At 50.1% G+C, this 19,647-nt stretch overlaps 1 pseudogene; it reads left to right on the top strand.

The window, feature by feature from the left end:
* The first annotated feature begins 10,608 nt into the window (after nucleotides 1–10,608).
* On the top strand, nucleotides 10,609–11,410 carry LOC137760836 (large ribosomal subunit protein uL18 pseudogene; annotated as a pseudogene).
* Nucleotides 11,411–19,647: the final 8,237 nt, after the last annotated feature.

Here is a 19,647-nt window from a genome sequence, read left to right on the forward strand (position 1 = left end):
CCAGTCCACGTTTCTTATTTACAGAAAAATGGGGAGTCAGGAAGGCAGCCTCCCTGCCCCCCCCCACAAAGGCCCCCAGTGTCCCGCTCCAGAGAGGGACGAGGACCCCAGCCCTCAGCCCCAGCTGCCCGGTGCCGTGACACCCGGGCAACGGCTGCCCTGAGCTGGAGGTGCAAAGCCAAGATGATTTAATTTATAGAAAGGACAAGGATGTCGTGTAGCAGATTTAATCATCGGAGAGTTTAAAAAAAAATAAGGACCGGGCTAATGTCGTAATTTACATTTCAGGATAATAAAGAGAGAAAGACAGAAAAGGAAGGGCCCGTAAGCCTGCAAGAGGCAGTCAGGAGGGGAGGCCAACCAGGGGACTGAGGGAGCCCAATAGATTTGCCTGAAACACCAATAAATTTAAAAACAAACCCAGAAAGCTAAAGACAGCCCCTGGAAAGTGCTGGGAAAATGGACCATCGATTTTAGACTTGATCTGCATTTTGTATTTTAATAATGCTCTCTCTGTCTTTCCTTTTCTCTCTCTCCCTCTCTCCCTCTCTCGCTCTCTCTCTCTTTTGCAAAATATAAAAGCTGATCTGATAAATATTAATTTGAACCATCATAATGTATTTGAAAATTCCAGCTAAAATGTCACCACATGGAACATTAATGTAATATTTCAAGGCCCTGAGAGCAATACTCATATTGATTGCATTTATTTCACTCTAGGGAGGAGAGATAATTCTTCAATGTGGGACACATCTGGGAGCCAAGGAGGCAGGGGCTGAGGGGAGAAACGCGAAATTATATATGGTCATAAAAAATACAAAACAGAAGATCCTCCCCAAACTCTCCCCTCTCCCGTGGCGCCCCACACCCTAACTTGGCTTTTTAATTTCTCAGCGTGGCGTGGGGCACGGAAGGCAGAAGCTCGTGTGCCTCTGGGGCCGGGGTTGCCGAGATTCAGCCTCCTCTCCTTGGGCCTCACCACGTGGGCCCTGCCTCCAGGCATTGGCTGCCTCCCAACACGGGGCATCGGGGCCCAGCTGGGGATGGACAGACAGATAGAGGGACTGGCCCAGCTGGGGCCCCCCCAGAGGTGTGGGGTGAAAGTCTGTGAATGCACAAGGGCTGTGGGGTCCTGGGAGGGGGGCAGAGAGAAAGAGAAGAGGAGAGGAGGGGAAAGGAGGGGAGGGGAGACGAGGGGGGAAGAGGGAGACAGAGAGAAAGGCAAGAAAGAAGAGAGGAAAGATACCAAAACAGAGAAAGAGGAAAGAGGGAAGGAGGGAGACAGAGAGGTGTGAGTGAGAAAGGAGGGAGAGAGGGGAGAGGAGACAAGGAGGGCAGGAAAGGAGGGGAAGAGTGAGTGGGGAGGGGAGGGGGCGAGGGGAGGCGGAGGGGGGCGCCGGCAGACTGGAGTCCCAGTTCCTCTCACTGTCATTAAGGATATTGATGTGCTCAGGCGTCAACCAGTCTTTGCACAAGTGAAAGGAAATCCGATGCTGGTGATGACCGGGAGCCCACGCCCTCCATGCCCCCTGCCGGCCTGGAGCAGAGACCTGGGAGGCCTGGGGGGAGGGGTGTGGAGGGGTGAGACCCCCATACAGGGCTGAGATGCCAAGGCTTCGTGACTCTAAGCTTCCCCAGCCCAGGCCCCGCGCCGGGGTAGGGAGGGCACCCCTGGAGCCCGCTCCCTGCAACACCCATGCCCACGGCTCCAGGGCTGGCTGCCTGGCCTCCTGCCTCCCCCTGGGCTGGTACCTGCAGCCCAGATGCAGGCTGAGCAGGGGTGCCCCCTGACTGAGCCCTCAGGCGGAACTGGAGCTTCACCTGCCTCCTTGCTTCTTGGAGTGTGTGGGGGGTTGACCCTTATAGCACCCCTAGGAGGCCAGGGGCGGGGCAAGGAGAGGCCCCGGAGGCCCAGGGACTGGCCAAGGTCAGGCGCCTCCTTGCCGTTCTTCAGATCTCTGCACAAAGGTCACCTTCTCACAGAAGCCCTCCCTGGCCACCTAGACAGCCACTGACACGCACTCCCTGTCACGCCTGCGTGTTTTAAGCAGAGCACTTGTCAGTAACCGGGATTATCTTAATTTGCGTTTACGTGCTTTTTATCTCTCTTCCCCCGACTTGGAGATTAAGTTTTTAAGGATAGGGACCTTGCCTGCCCCGTTCACCTTTATATCCCCTACACCAGGCACAGAGCAGATGCTCCTAGGCGTTAGTTGACTTGATGGAAGGAGGAATGGACGGTCGGAGGGACGGACGCTAAAGGCTCTGCCCTTACGCTCACCACCCCCTCCCGGCCTGAGCCCCCTTTGAGCCGTGTGACCCAGCATCGCCCCCAACCCCCGGACCCCTCCCAGCCCCAGCGCCCGCTGCCTGCCGCCAAGGCTGCGCACCCCCGCCTCCCCTGAGCCGTCGCTCGCGGAGCTGCCACAATATTGTGAAGGCTACGCGCTCCCGCTCCTCCGCGAAGCCCGCAGCCTGCGCCGGGAAAGCGAGGGAGGCGGCGGGCGGGCGGCTCGGCGATGAATAATGCATGACCAAGGCGCCCCCTACCGGCGGCCGCGGGCTCCGCGGGGACACGGCCCCGCCGCGCCCCGGACCTCGCCGGGACCAGGTGGAAGCGGCAGATCTCACTTCCCCGCCCAGGGCATCCAGGGAGGGAACTTCCCTCCCTGTCCTGCCTCCGGGATCCAGCCGCCTAGTCCTCATCCTCTCCAGGGCACCCTCCCTCCCTCCCTCCACGTCTGGGGAGCAGCTTCCACCCACCCCAAGACGGAGGGCCACTTTTGGGGGCGTTTGGGGCGGTCGGGGAGGCTGCACAGAGCCTGGGGCAGGCCTGCGTGGTCTCTTAGGGATCCGATCCCCGGGTGGAGGTGGGATGGAGAAGCCCACTCCCTCTCACCCCAGGGCTTCTGCACCCGGATTTGGGCTGGGCCGGGAGTGCAGCCTCAGGAAAGACCAGCTGCAAGGCAAGGGAGAGCAGAGAACGCGGCTTAATCTGCTTATAAAAGCTAGTGCAAATTATTTGGTGACATTTTGGTCTCTATAGCTCATGGTAAATATCTAAATATATAATTACCTGATTAAGTTAATGTTATCAAAAAATTAATGCCAACACTATCACAAGTGTTTCCAAGTTTCTGTAGAACATTTAGAACATTAAGATGCTTTTTTTTTTTTTTTTTTAAGTTGAAATACAGGAAAGCCCACTATGTATATGTGGGCGTCTGTCATTTTAGAATAAGGGTCCTGGAAGTGTCTTCCTGGGAACCTCTTTTTGGGGAGGAATGGACCTTCTTGGCTGCCCTCCACCTGGAGATGCCAGGTGGCAGAGGGCACAGGTCAAGGGTGATAATCAGGAGCAGGTCCCCACCAGGCCTGGAGTGTCCCCCAATGGCTGTGATCTCTGGGGTTCCACCACCACGACTGCCTGTTCCCCAGGCCCACTGTGTCCTAACAGGCAGGTAATGAGAAGGGAGCCAGAGGTCTCTGCTGAGCTTGAGCGGCTGTTTTACTCCCAGTCATGCAAGCCCCTGGGGAGCAGGGCCTCACAGCCTCTCCTCCTTGAGAACAGACTCTGTTGACACCCCCTCACCCCCAGTCATTCCTCCTGTCGCCTGACCCATTGCCCAGCCTTAATAAGCCAGAAAGGAGGGGCGACCATTCCAGAGGCCAGGACCTTGGGCATCCGGGAAGTGTCTCCAGCCCATCTGTTGAGCACCTGCTGAAAGGTTGGCACGTGTTAGGATCTCTAGTCCCAGCAACGCCCTGGGAACTTGGACTCTGAGCCCCATGTTACAGATGAGGAAACCGAGGCTCAGAGAGGTACAGTCAAGGGCCCAAGATCACACAGCTCAGATCTGAACCCAGGCTTACGCTCTTCAGAGCCTGAGGCAGGGATGAGCCAAGAGGCCTGGAGCTGGGAGGAGGAACTCCAGCCTCTTCCCAGACAGTCCTCTTGTGTCCTGGACCCCACCCCCAGGAGATCTGACTTGAATCCTGAGCTGGACCACAGCCCTCCTTGTGGAATCTTGGGGCAGCACTTGGTCTGGGTCACTACAAATGGGTTGCAAGCTTAAGTGCCCCAGGGATGGCAGGTATAACCACACACAGGAAATATATGGTCCTCCAATAGTTTCCCAAATAGTTCTGACTCTTAAGAAAACGACAGTTCAGGGCGATGAAACCTGACAACCTGTTAGCAACCTTCACCCTGGAATCTTGCTCCTTCAAGTGAGGCCCAGGTTCCAGCCCCTGTCTCCCTTTGCTTTGCTCTGTTGCCTCAACCAAAGAAGTCTGACCTCTCTGAGCCTCTGTTTCTTCATCTGTAGACTGGGAATAAAAGCAGTACCCATATCACAGGGGGCTGCATGGGCCAGGCGAGTGGAGGGATGTGCAGGGCTTTGTAGGGCAACCCAGGGTCCTCCCAGGATAATTCTTGTTAGTAAGTTGGGGTCCTCATTTGGTGGCTCTTTTAGTTTGGGTCTCCCCAAAAGCAGACCAGGGATCTGCAGACCCTGCAGACCCACCTGAAATATGTCAGAGAGGACTGAAGGTCTCTGCCATCAGTGCCATTTGAGAGGGATCTCCAAGGAGAACGGGGTGGGGGGGCGGGGGGGTGCAGAAGACGAGGAAAATGTGTCAATGAGCAGTTGCCACTGTGAGCAGCCAGGGCTCAAGACTCCTGCAGAGACTAGAGCACAGCTCAGAACTGTCCCAAGGTGAGAGTGTTGGGGCGGAGGGGGCGGGGTGCGATTTATCCACCAACTCCCATCTGTCACTGGTTCATTGGTTGAATGAGAGTCACAGGGGGCCAAGCTTGCTCCTCCGGCCAGAGAGATGTCCTTGGGGTGCTCAAGTCGGAGTGATGGGGGCTGTTGGTAGAAGCTGCGGGTGCCCTCTGGGGCAGGCGGAAGGACAAGGCAGGGCCCAGTGCCCACCCCAGTTCCCTTCCTTTTGCCTGCTACACTTGTCAGCACCAGTGCGCACTCTAGGCCACACCCGGGCTCAGGAGTCAGAGATGGGCCAGACTCAGCCCCAGCCTTGTCAAGGGGGAGGAAGGAAGCTCACTTTTCCACAGAATGAGTGCTGAAAGAGAGGTAGGTCTCCTGGCCTTTTTTAGGAGCCCAGAGACTGGGTATTCAACTTAGCCTGGGGCTGAGAAGGCTTCCTGGAGGAGGGGCCGTTTTTCTAGCAGAATCTTGAGCCAGAAACTCAATTCTCTGTCCTGGGGCCTAGAGGGACCTCACCCCCGCACTGTCCAAACTTCCTGCCGGCCGTGGTAACTTAATATTGAATGGCTGGGTGGGGCTGGCAGCTCTGCGCCGTCCATCATCCTGGACTCCAGGCCATCTGTCCTCCAAACCAGACTTTGTCCTGCCCCTGGCACTGCGGGGGTGGGGGCAGCAGGCAGTGAGGAGAAAGGGTAGTTCTGGGCCTAGGACCTGAGGGACTGCCAGAGGTTAGCCAGCAAGAAGTTCCCAAAGCTTCCAGAATGACTGGAGAGCTTGCTTTAAATTTGGATACAGGTTTAATTCAGACCTTCTGACTCAGAGTATCTGGGCAAGGATTTGAGCTTCTGCATTTTTAAGCACGCACCCCAGGGTCTCCTCATGCTGCCAGTGGACTTGGGTTGGGGACCCACCTCCTGCTCTGTGCTGAGCTAGTGGTCACCTCCCCCTGCGAGGGACTTCCTGTGGCTGTGAGCTCCTGGGAGTATCCCTCCCACCGTACTCATCTTCCCCATCACCTAAATCATCCCCCGCGACCTGGATCTGTGTTGCCAAGGAGAGGGGGTGAGAAAGAGGAGACGGTCTCCCCAGGGATGTCCTCTCTACCTCTGCAGGCTCCACCCTGCAGAGACCCGCCCCCCCCACCTCTGTTCCCTGGAGAGCGCGGGGGAGCATGGGGGCTCCTCTGTGGCTGAATCGGTGACCTCCCATTCATTCATATGCATGGATCAAATTTTGGAAATGCAATTAATTACCTGTTGTTGTGTCTGCTTTAATTATTGTTGTGTTTTCTATACACTTCACACAATTTAATAAACAGTTGGGGAAACAAGATCTTCATGGCGGCCAGGGCTCGGGAGAAGCTGGGCTCTGTCCCCAGCCCTGGGAAGCACTTTCCACCTGTCATTCATGGTCACATCCATTCATTCTTTCACGCGTTTGTTCATTCATTCTCCAGTCAGTTTGTCATTGATTCATTCACTCAGTCCCTCATGCATTCGGATACTCATTTACTCATTCATTCATTCATTTATCAAGTGAATATGTATTAGCAAAGCCATGTGACAGCCTCCAGGAGAGAGGCCAGGAAGGTCATGGTAAATAAAACAAGAAGGTACCTGCCTTTTAAGAGCTGGCAATCTGGTGGGGGAGAAAGACGATAAGTACATGCGATGAATACAAATAGAGCCAGGATGACCAGGGAGGACTTCTTGGAGGAGGCAACATTTAAACCCACTCCCTGTTTCATTCGTTTATTCATCCATTTGGGCAGAGCAGGCTCTATTCCTGGAGAGAACAAGAGATAGAAGGCCCAGTTCTGAACCAAGACCTAGGGGGAGAGACAACTGGCGGCCGAATTATTACAACACAGTGGGAAACATGGTGGTAGAGGTAGGAACCAAGTGGGAGCGTGGAAGCTGGAGAAACAGCCAGGGAAGTTTTCTCCTTGAGAGGAGGCGTGGAGTGGGTCTTCCAGGACCCAGAGAAGGTGAGTAATCTGAGCCTCCAGGGGACAGGCTCAGGGGCCATGCACAGCTCCTCTGAAGGGATGGACCAGCAAGTCCCCGTTACAAGTGCTGCGCACAGTGGTGGTGGCATGGAAAGAGAGGAGGAGGAGGGGGTCTGGTGACTAAGACCTCCTGGTTCCCAGTCCCCCCAGGGCTTGGAGTCAGAGGGGACTGGATAAGGCTGGGTCTTGGTGAAGGAACAGAAGTTTATCAGCCAGAGAAGGACACTCCAAGAGTACCCCGCACGTGCAGAGACCTAGGGGCAGGAGGGAGCTGGCATGGAGTGGGGAAGCCTGGCTTCATGGCAGAAGATGGAGCCTTAGGCCCAGGAGGTGGGAGACAGGTGACTGGATCATAGGGGCTACGTGGGCAGCACCGAGGAGCCCGAGTGAAATCCTGGAAGTAATCAGCAGTCATGGACGGTCTGCAGGCTGGGGAGGCGACTGTCAGAGCTGAGTATCTGTGCTTGTTTACAAACATCTTCCAGGGACTTCCCTGACGGACCAGTGGTTAAGACTCCGTGCTCCCAGTGCAGGGGGCCTGGCTTCCATCCCTGGTCGGGAAACTAGATCCCGAATGCCACAACTAAGACCCAGCACAGTCAAATAAGTAAATATTTAAAAAAAAAAAAAAATATCCGAACAGACTTTTAAAAAAACAAAAAAACAAACAAATGTGTTCCAATGCCTGCTCAGGGCCGGGGATACGTCAATAAGCAAGACATGGTCTCCGCCCGTGGAGAGCCAGTGACTCTGGTAGTAAAAGCGCCATCAGGGTGACCATGCTAGGTACCCAGGAGCCCAGAAGAGCGGGTTAGGCTCAGGAAAGAAAAATTAAAAGCCAGTAACACCTAGTATTTATCAAGCCCTTCCTCCATGCCAGGTGCCTCCCATTTGTTATCCCATTAATAATAATAATAGTAGCAGCAGCAGCAGTAATAAGTAACACTTATTTTGTGCCAGCTTCTTTCTGTTCTCTGTGCTTTTACCCATATTAATTCCTTTAATCTTCACGACAACCCTGGGAGGTGGATATTATGATCAATGTCCCCATTTGACAGATAAGGACACAGAGGCTCAGAAGCTGAGTGGTTTCTCCAAGGAATAAGTGGCTGAGCCGGGCTATGACCTCAGACCCTCCCACTTCCCCAGTCCATGCTGGCCTCTTCCTGCCCCGCCCCCCACTCCATCAAGGGATGGGCTGGGGGCTGAGGGGGCGGGGGCGCTGCTGGCAATGAGCCGATGGCCTTGTCCTCTCCCTTCAGGCAGCCTCGGGCTGCTGCATTCTCCTGCCGACCGAGGCTGGTGTTTTATGAACCCAGAACCGCAGCAAGATTCTCCTATTAATTTATTGGTATTGCTAATTAAACATCATATTCGCAAAAGTAAATTTCCTAATGGCCTCCAGTCCATTTCCGAAGTTTCCCAAAAGAGATTTCTTGTTATGGTTGTCAATTGAAATCAATTAAATCTCACCGGATGTGTGGGCTGTGGCTGGCTCAGGGGTCACCGAGGGGATCTGGGGCCTCTGGACAGGGTCTAGCGGGGGTCCTTGTTGACCACAGAAGAGGAATGGGATCAGGGAACTCTGGGGAGAAAGAGGCAGAGTAGGCCCAGCCCCAAGCTCTTGGGTGTCAGCTGCCTTCTCTCTGACCTCCCCTAGTTAGGGATGGGCTTTCCTCTGGCCCTTGATGTGGTTGCCGGCTGGGCCTGTAGCTGTTTGCAAGGCTACGTCAGGGAGGCCAGGATTAGGATGAGGAGTGAGGAGGGAGGTGGAGGGAAGAGAGAATCTAATAGGAGGATCCAGGAATAAGTGAATGCCAGTGCTTGGAGGAAACTTAGAGATTTTTCCAGTCAAACCCCTCATTTGAAAAATGGGGAAACTGAGGCACCAGGGAGGAAGTGACATGCTCAAGGCCACAGAGTCAATATGTGGAGAAGCTGGGACTTAAACAGAGATCTGCCTGTAATCCCTTTGAGAACTTGATGAGCTATGTGCCCTCACTCCAGAAAAATGTGCACAGGGATCACATAATTGCAGGGACCTTGCTCTGTACCATGGCAATCCCCGACCCCAGTCAGTCATCGTGTAGTGCTTAAAAGCAATGGCTCTTGGATCACAAGTTACCGCTTTTGAATCCCATATCCAGCAAGCTCTCTGCCTCTCTGGACCTCAGTCTTCCTGTCTGTAAAATGGAAGAGCAGTCTCTCCCTCCCAGGGCTGCTGGGAGGGTTATCTGACAAAGCATGTGAGTGCCCAATATCAGGATGGGCCTCATCATGTCAGAGCCCAGTGTGGAGAGGGCTCTGGCCAGTGCCGGCCTGGGCTGCAGGTGGACCCAGGGAGGTTGGGAGAGGGTGAGCCTATGCAGGCCGAGGCTTGGCTTCACATTTGGAATGATGGTCACCATTTACTCAGCGCTGAGACATCACATGTGTCGTCTCTGTAATTCTCCCAGCTGATGAGGAGGTGCTGTCTTTGCCTCCTTCACAGATGGGGAAACTGAGGCTAGGGAAGTCCAGGATTTGCCTGGCCTGGGGTTCCCTGGGGGAGGTCTCTGACTCCAGAGTCTGAGTTGGTAACTGCTCTGCCTTTGCTGAGAATGAAATGGAAGGACTAAGAGTGGACCAGCCGCCAGGACTTCGAGTCCCTGCTCTGCAGCTCCTTTGCTGGGGGGGCTTGAGCATGACCCCTGCACAATCAGGGCCCAGGACTCACCTGAAATATGTCAGAGAGGACTGATGGTCACTGCAGGCCAGTCTAAGACACCAGGGTGCACACAACGGTCAGCACTGCCCTTTCCACTCCTGCAGCTACAGGCCTAGCGTCCCCTCCCGACACCCCTAAGCACAGCCTCTGGGGAGACAGGCAGAAAAGGGAACCTGTGGGGGAAACTGAGTCAAAGGGCCAAGGCATTGGCAAGGACCCGGAGGATGCGGAAGACCCCTTCCCTTGCCTTTGTCCCTGGTACCTGGGCAAAGCTGGGGAGTAGGACCGGTGGGGAAGGAGATAAGTGAGGGATGTCTCCCAGATGCCAGGAAGCATCCACCTCGCCCCAGCTCTCCGTGGCATACGTGGCTTTTGTGTGTCAGTATCTTTATGGGACCAGTGGGTAATCTGAGTGTTTTGGTTGCTGCTTGAGAATCTCCATTAGGGCAAGTTTTAAAAATACACTCTATTGTTGTTTATTATTAATGGTAATGACACAGGGAGCGAGCTGGCTCATCAGCTCCCTACTGTCCCCGGCTTCTAATGTGCTGCGTGGAACAGTCACCACCCAGGGCCTTGCGTGAGTGTGAGCTGGACTCAGGGCACGGGACTGGACCCCGGGTTGCCCAGACATTAAAAAAAAAATTTTTTTTGCTTTTTCCCCCCTGGAGCCGTGCTGGTTCTGCAGCTCGGTGGCGGCTAGGGCCTCTGTTCTACAGGATGGGGTTTGTTAAAGTTGTCAAGAATAAGGCCTAGGGGCTTCCCTCGTGGCGCAGTGGTTGAGAATCTGCCTGCCAACGCAGGGGACACGGGTTCGAGCCCTGGTCTGGGAAGATCCCACATGCCACGGAGCAACTGGGCCCGTGAGCCACAACTACTGAGCCTGCGCGTCTGGAGCCTGTGCTCCGCAACAAGAGAGGCCGCGATAGTGAGAGGCCCGCGCACCGCGATGAAGAGTGGCCCCCGCTTGCCGCAACTAGAGAGGGCCCTCGCGCAGAAACGAAGACCCAACACGGCCAAAAATAAATAAATAACAAACAAACAAAAAAAAGAATAAGGCCTACTTCAAGAGATATCGAGTGAAATTTAGAAGACGGCGAGAGGGCAAAACTGACTACTATGCTTGGAAACGGTTGGTAATCCAAGGTAAACATAAGTACAACGCACCCAAATACAGAATGACAGTTCATGTAACTAACAGAGATAACATTTGTCCGATCGCTTATGCCCGTATAGAAGGAGATACGATAGTTTGTGCAGCCTGTGCTCACGAACTCCCGAAGTATGGTGTGAAGGTTGGCCTGACAAATTATGTTGCAGCTTATTGTACTGGCCTGCTGCTGGCACGCAGGCTTCTTAATAGGTTTGGTATGGACAAAATTTATGAAGGCCAAGTCGAGGTCGCTGGAGATGAATACAATGTGGAAAGCATTGATGGTCAACCTGGTGCCTTCACCTGTTACCTGGATGCAGGGCTTGCCAGGAGTACTACTGGGAATAAAGTTTTTGGGGCCCTGAAGGGAGCTGTTGATGGAGGCTTGTCTATCCCTCACAGTACCAAACGGTTGCCTGGTTATGATTCAGAAAGCAAAGAATTCAATGCTGAGGGACACCAAAAGCACATCATGGGGCAGAACATTGCAGATTATATGCGTTACCTGATTGAAGAAGATGAAGATACTTACAAAAAACAACTCTCTCAATACATAAAGAAAAACGTAACTCCAGACATGATGGAGGAGATGTATAAGAAAGCTCATGCTGCGATATAAGAGAATCCAGTGTACGAGAAGAAGCCTAAGAAAGAAGTTAAAAAGAAGAGGTGGAAACATCCCGAAATGTCACTTGCCCAGAAGAAAGATCGGGTAGCTCAGAAGAAGGCAAGGTTCCTTAGAGCTCAGGAATGGGCTGCTGAGAGTTAATAAACCAAACCACAATTTCTACGAAGATTTTTCAGATAAAGACAGTAATAAACTTATTGAACAAGTAAAAAAAAGAAGTTTTTTTTAATGTGGTAAAATACACAGAACATAAAACTTAACATTGTAGACCTTTTAAAGTATGCAATTCAGTGGCATTAAGTACATTTTATGTAGCTGTCTAGTTCCAGAACTTTCTCATCACCCCAAAATGAAACCTCATACCCATTGAGCAGTCACTCCTCATTTTCCCATCCCCCTGGCAACCACGAATCGGCCTTCTGTCTCTATAGATTTGCCTTTTCTGGATTTGCCAATTCTGTACCCATTAAACATCAACTCCCCATTTCCCCCTCCCCCCAGCCCCTGGTAACCTCTCGTCCACTTTTGTGTCTATGAATTTGTCTATTCCAGGTACCTCATATAAATGGAACTATGCACCATCTGGCCTTTTGTGTCTGCCTTCTTTCCCATAGCATCATGTTTTCAAGGTTCATCTATGTTGTGGCATGTACCAGTGCTTCATTCCATGTTATGGCAGAATAATATTCCACTGTGTGGATAGACCACATTGTGTTTACCCATCATTCATTGATGGACATTTGGGTTGTTGCCGCCTTTTAGCTACCGTGAATAACGTCCAGATTCTGAGCACACAGTTATCTGCATTCTGAGTAGGGAGATGTCTCGATTCTCGTGCACAGATGTCCGGATAGCAAATAAAAGGTCATCCTTTTATACTGTACATGAGTGTGTCCAAGCTTCAGCCCCCAGCTCAGGGGCCCGAAGGACCACTTTGGTGCTCTCATTAGGAAGGTGGGCTCCCATAGGGCCCAGGCCCCCAGGGAAATTATCCACAGCTTGAAAGAGTGCAGGTTCCTTGAGGTGGGGAAAAGAGGGGCAGGCGGTACCCCTTGGACATGTGACCCTGTGGGATGGTGGGGGCTGGATGAGATGACTTTCTGAGGACCCTTGTAGGCTAGCACACAGGAAGAAGTCTCTGCCCACTTGGCAGACCTTGGGGCCTAGAGCATAGAACATGAAATGTCAGAGATGGACAAGGTCTTGCTGTTGTCCAGTTCAAGTGCCCCACCCTGGGCATTTTAGAGATGGGGAAACTGAAGCCAGAGAAGAGACGAGACCTCTTCATTGTGTCACCAACACCTTCACAGCTCCCGTTGACTGGCACTTCCCAGCATAAGTTCCCTTAAACCGTACACTTTAAGGGGTGTTCTAATGTCATTCCCATTTTACAGATGGGAACTTGAAGGCTCATGGAAGTGAACCCCTGTCTGAAATGTAGGGAAGGGACAGAAGTTCTCAGGTGTCCCCAAAGGAAACCAGAGGTTTTCCAGCTAAACTCATGCCACTGCGGCCAGTGGCAACTGACCTCGAGGTTGGCACTAAGTCATCCTCTCCCAGGGCGCTTAGCACCCCTGCACTCTCCTGCTAGCATCTCCATCCCTCAGCCAGAAGCTGGATGTCTTGGGAGGTGGCATAAATAATGGCAAGAGCACAGACTTGAGTGAAAATCCCAACTCCACTCCTTGGTAATTTACTTTATCCCACTGAGCCTCAGTGTGCCCATCTGTAAAATGGGGAGTCTTGCCAACACCCACTGCAGAGGGTTGCTTTAAGGGTTAAATGAGTTAATGTATCCAGGAGGCTCGCACAGAGCTTGGCACACAGTGAGTGCTCCAAAAATGTAGCCCAAACAAACCTGGCCTCCCACCAAGCCCTACGTGGGAAGAGCTGGACGGAAGATCATCGAACAGATCAGGGAGCCTGGTGCTGCCCCCGGGGATTTGTAGCTGAGAAGAAGCAGCGCTCACGGTCTCCCTGGGATAATCAGAGAGGACACCACCTTAATTCCACCTCCATCAGACCTCTGCCAGAAGACACGACCCTTTCACCTCATCAATATTCAAGAGCTTAACAAAAAACGCTATAACTAGGGAAGTCAGAAATAATGGAATGCAGTATTGATTATTTTATGGTGCGATTAGGGGTAATTACAGCTCTCAAATTTTATTTTAATGTTACTTTCTACTACTTTTAGCCTTTTAAAATTATCCCAAACATCCCCATTTAATGGAACACACATGCCTTCAATTTCAATGTGAAATACTTTTTTTCTGCTAAAGTGTGACCTCAATATATTTGAAGACATAAATTACACCATGTATAAACCATAAAAAATGAATGATGAATTTAATTCTGGTGAAGCATGAGGGATTGAGGAGGCAGGTGGGCAGAGGTGCTGTTTATCCAGTGCAGAGGGGACAGTCAGAGGCAGGAGGGGGCAGTGGGGGCCAGAGGGTGTGCCTGACCTTCAGGGGCACAGGAACGGGGCTCGGCGCTCTCCAGGACACAGGCCAGGGAGGGACTGTCTGAGCTTGTGGCCACTTCCTCTGCCCACCTTCCCTGGGGAATGCGTTTCCAAAACCTTGCAGTTGCATGGTCTGACTTGAGCCTCCCAGTCTAACTCTGCCCATCATAGATAGTGTGGTGTGGTTGCTAACATGTTGTTGCTCCATTTGATCTCTTCCATTATACAGATGAGCAAACTAAGGCTGAAGGAACTCACCTAAAGTCACTTGGGGAACAAGTGGGGGTTTGGGGTGCTGGCTGCAAAGCCAGAATTGGGTGCTCTGAAGCCCAAGAGCTTCCAGCTGTCAGAGAAGAGCCTGTAGGAACTGCATCCCCATGGACCTCAAGGCAGTGAGCAGAGTGGCTGAGGACACAGGCTTTTGAGCCAGATACCCTGGGTTCAAATCCTGGTCCCCTTATAGTGCTATGAGGACTCTCTACCACTATAAAGCCCCTAGCATATTATTTCTGATCTTCCCTTGCCCAGGGTCTATGCTGGGGGTCGGGGTGGGGGGCTTTGGGCCCAGCAACAGGGGTTTTCAAAATGTGGGTAGGGATTTCTCCTGCACCCTCAGGGCACGGCCTCCAAACCTCTGTCCTGGGCTTTCCTGGTTCCTGTACACCCCTCTTCCCCAGGTGACTGGCAGCTCATTATTTGGGGACCCTCTTGCCACGCCTACTACATCGTGAGCCGCCGGAGGGCAGGGGCCAGCTCTCCTTGTGTGTTGTTGTATCTTCAGCAACGGCACATTGTGGGAACTCGAGAAAACTGCATGAATGAAATGCTTGGTCGGACTTCCCTGGTGGCGCAGTGGTTAAGAATTTGCCTGCCAGTGCAGGGGACATGGGTTCGAGTCCTGGTCGGGGAGGATCCCACATGCGGCGGAGCAACTAAGCCCGTGCGCCACAACTACTGAGCCTGCGCTCTAGAGCCCTCGAGCCACAACTACTGAGCCCACGTGCCACAACTACTGAAGCCCGCGGGCCTAGAACCTGAAGCTCCGCAACGAGAGAAGCCACCGCAATGAGAAAACTGAGCACCGCAATGAAGAGTAGCCCCCGCTCACCGCAACTAGAGAAAGCCCGCGTGCAGCAATGAAGACCCAACACAGCCAAAAATAAATAAACAAAAATAAATGAATTTATTTTTTAAAAAAAAGAAATGCTTGGTCAGCTGGTCACTTTGCTAATTTCAACGGTCAGTTCTCAGCCCATCAGCAGCCCTGGTCACGGGCGCCTCCCTCCTCCCTGGAACACTCTCTTGCCTTGGCTTCCCGGCTCCCACTTTTCCTCTAACGTCCTAGGTTGCTCCTTCTCACCTCTGGTGCGTTTCCTCCTCACCCTCTTCACCTTAGGGGGTCCAGGGCCCGTTCTTGGGGTTTCTCTCTCCCATAGTCACTCCCACGGCGACCCCATCCTGCTCGCACTTTAATGACCATCTAGACCAATGCTGTCCAATAGAAATAGCATGTAAGCTTCTTAGGCAGTTTAACATTTTTGGATACCTACATTTTTTTAAATTAATTAATTAATTAATTTATTTATTTATTTTTGGCTGTGTTGGGTCTTCGTTGCTGTGTGCGGGCTTTCTCTAGTTGTGGTGAGCGGGGGCTACTCTTCGTTGCAGCGTGCAGGCTTCTCGTTGCGGTGGCTTCTCTTTTTGCGGAGCATGGGCTCTAAGCACGTGGGCTTCAGTAGTTGTGGCATGGGGGCTCAGTAGTTGTGGCTCGAGGGCTCTAGAGCACAGGCTCAGTAGTTGTGGCGCACGGGCTTAATTGCTCTGCAGCATGTGGGATCTTCCCGGACCAGGGCTCGAACCCGTGCCCCCGGAATTGGCAGGCGGATTCTTAACCACTGCGCCACCAGGGAAGTTGTCCCTACATTTTTTAAGAATGAAAAAAAAAAAAAGAGTAAAGTAAATAACTGTATTTTATCTAACCGAATATATCCAAAATTATTTCATTGTCATTCCAATATAAATGATCAATATAAAAAGATCATTAATGAGCTATTGTACTTTTTTTTTCATCTAAGCCTGTGAAATCCGGTGTGCATTTTACACATACAGCACATCTCGATCGGACCAGCTGCACTTCAAGTGCTCAGTAACCACGTGTGGCTCCCGGCTACTGTGTGGGGCTGCAGAGGTTTCTACGCTGACCGTTTCCAACGTGCATCTCCAGCCCAGATCTCACGTCTCTCAGTGGTGGACACTTACTCCTACCCAGTGTCTTCATTTGGAGGTCTGAGAGGCACCACAATCTCCAAACATCCATAGCTGAGCTCCTGTTCTTCCCCCCACCTGCTTTACCCACCGCCTTCCTGCCTCTATTAACGTTAGCTCCAGCCTTCCAAGGCTCAGATCAAAATCCTCGAAGTGACACTTGACTCTTCTTCCCAGCCAATTCTGGTCCCCCATCCGATCCATCAGCAAATCCTGTCTGTTCTGTCTTCAAAATACATCCAGAATCTGACCACTTCCCACTCCCTCCATTGCTGCCACTTGGTCCAAGCCACCAATACTTCTCACCTGGATAACTGAAATAGCCTCTTCCCTGGTCTTCTCAAGCCCACTCTTGCCCTGGACGCTACAAACAATGCTCCACCCAGATCACAGAGTGGTCCGGTAAAAGCAGCAGTAAGCTTCTGTCACACCTCTGTTCATAGCCCTTCAATGTCGCCGATCTCCCTCAGGGTGAAAGTTCAAGTCCATGAAGCAGAAAACACATAAACATGTTCCTGCCTCAGGACCTTTGCCCTGTCTGTTCCCTCAGCCCAGACGGCCCTTCTTATAGATATCTACAAGGCCAATGCTCTCATCTCCTTTGAGTTTTTGCAGAAATATCACCTTTTCATTGAAGTCTTTCTCGATCTTTCTACTTTAAACTGCCATTTCTCTCCCCATCCCCTACCCCTCTTTTATTTTCTCCTTTATTTCTAATACATATAATTTACCTATTTATTTGACTGACTGCATCTCTCACCAGAATGTTAGCTCTACAAGGCCAGGAATTTTTGTCCTTTTGTCTATTTTATTCACTATTCCACCTCAGCAGCGTCCACATGCATGGTGCCTAGCCTGTGTTAGGCATTTATAAATATTTGATGGAGAAATGAATAAACATTCACCACTAAATGGATAGCCATTTGAACCAAGACCATTTATTGAATTCTGTTTATTTGAAATGTCATCTTTATCATAAACTATACTTTCATATAAACATGCATCTGTTTCTTTCCATTGATTGATTTATCTAATCTCATTCCAATACTACACTGTTGTAATTACTATGACTTTATGTTTTGCCAACTGTTAGGGCTACTCACCTTTGAATTTTTTTTCAATATTATTACACATTTTCTTTCTCATACAAACTCTACAAGTGGACTATCATGTTTGACAACAATTTATGTCAAGAACTTCACTGAGACTGCGTTAGATTTATTAATTCTTTTAAGAATTTATTATATTTCAATATTGTCATCACATCCAAAATATATCTCTCCATTTTTTAAATATAAAAATATTAGAGGAAAATATTTTCACAAAATTGGAGTAGGAAAAACAAGACATGAAACCCAGGAGCCAAAAAGGAAGAGGGCTGCAATCAAAATTTAACATTTTTATGTCACAAAAGATCATTAGCAGGCTGGGAGAAAGATTATCCATATCCAGAATATATAAAAATAGGCCATTAGAAAAATGGACAAAAGATATAAACAGACATTTCACAGTAGACGAAATTTAAATGGCCAATAATCATATTTTTTTAAAGTTCACACTCAGTAACAGGCAAATGAAAATTAAAACAACAATGGATTTTTTTGTTTTGTTTTTTGCCTGACAAATTGGCAAAAATTAAGGAGACTGATAATACCAAGAGTTGGTAAAGATGCAGTTAAAAAGCACTGTCATGCAACGCTGATGAAGGGTCCATGAGTCAAATTTTCAGAGAAAATTTGTTAATATCTATTGAAATTAAAAAAAAAATTTCACCCAGCAGTTCTACTTCTAGGGCTTTCTTTACCAAAAAGACTCACTTGGGTGCACAAAGATGTGTATAAGGATGTTTATTATCTTGTTTGCAATAGAAAACATTTTTGACAAAACTTATCTCCATCAATCAGAGATTGGATAAATACTTATGGCACAGCCGAACTATGAAACCTTGAATAGGTACTTAAAAATAGTGAGGTAGATCTATAAAAATCTGTAAAGATCATGGAGAGATCTCCATAGCATACTGTCAAGTACATAGAAGCAAGTGACAACAATAAACATGGTGTGATGCCACTTAAGATAATTAAGATATTTGAAAAACTGGCAAAGGGTTTGAACAGATACTTCTCCAAAGAAGATATACTAATGTCCAAAAAGCACGTGAAAAAATGTTCAACATCATTAGTCATTAGGGAAATGCAAATCAAAATCACGATGAGATAACCACTTCACACACACTAGGAAAGCTATAATCAAAGACAGATGATAGCAAGTGTTGGTGAAGATGCGGAGAAATCAGAGCCTTCACACGTTGCTGGTGGGAATGTAACCGTGTGTACCCACTTTGGAAAACAGTCTGGCAGTTCCTCAAAAGGTTATACATGGAGTTACCATGTGACCCAGAAATTCTACTCTAGGTATATACCCAAGAGAAATGAAAACGTTATGTCCACACAAAAACTTGTACATGAATGTATGTAACAGCGTTATTCATTATGGCAAAAAAGTAGAAACCCATATGCCCATCAACCGATGAATGGATAAGTAAAATGTGGTGTAGCCATACAGTGGAATATTATTGGGCAATATAAAGGAATGAAGTATTGGTGCATGCTACAGCAAGGATGAACCTTGAAAACATTATACTTAAGTGAAAAAGCTATACACAAGAGACCACCTCTTGTATGGTTCCATTTATATCAAATACACAGAATAGGCAAATCCATAGAGCTAGAAAGATTAGTGGATGCTAGCTTTGGGGAAATTGAGGGGAATGGAGAGTGGCTGCTAGTGCGTATAGGGATTCTTTTAGGGGTGATGAAAATGTTCCAAAATTGGTGTGGTGATGGTTGCACAATCTGAATATACCAAAAACCATTAAATTGGACAAATCATATGGCATGCAAATTATATCCCAATAAAGCTGTTTAGAAAAAAAAAGATAATTAAGATGCTTGCATTTGATACTTTCTAACTAGTTAACCATGATCATGGCCATAGACTCTTGCCCACAGTCGCGGTACCCCCTTTATCAGTCTCCTTTAAAATCAAGGTGAACAAACCATGATGGACAAAATATCAACATTTTAAATAAAACAGGATCATATTCCTGATTTTTCATTTGTCACAGGCTCCAACATGGCTCAGTTCAGCGGTTACTGATCTTGTCTTTAAAGTGTTGATATTTTGTTCACCACTGAATTTTTGGCATTAATATTTCTTTTTAAGACCATTGCATTAAGGTATCATTTATCTTGGTTTCTGAGAGGTTTTGGGGGCGCTCCTTAAGTTTGGCACCCGAGTGCCTCATTCCCCCCACCCTTGTCTCTGTCCTGGGTCCCAGGACTAGTGCCCCTGGCCTTGCCCTTGTCCCCAGAGGTTCCACCTGGGACTCCCAGGCTCCCAGCGGCTAGAAAGTGGAGCCTGGGGGTGGGAGGCTGCAATGCCACTGTCCCAGGCTGTGGACAAAGGCCACAGCCTCCCGCCTGGGATGGTTGACCCGTCCCCCCCAAGACCTGTATAGGGAGAGACGGAGAGACAGAGACCAAGAGATTCAGACCACAGAGAGATAGGAGATGTAGGGGGAAACGGAACCTGAAGAGGGGGCGAGAGAGACAGAGAGAGATTGGAGAGAGTCTGAGCGAGCCGGGGGAGGCGGAGAGGAGCCGGGCGGGCGCGGGGCCGAAGGTCCC

Source organism: Eschrichtius robustus, chromosome 3 (genome assembly GCF_028021215.1).
Source record: "Eschrichtius robustus isolate mEscRob2 chromosome 3, mEscRob2.pri, whole genome shotgun sequence".
NCBI classification, from domain to species: Eukaryota; Metazoa; Chordata; class Mammalia; order Artiodactyla; family Eschrichtiidae; genus Eschrichtius; species Eschrichtius robustus.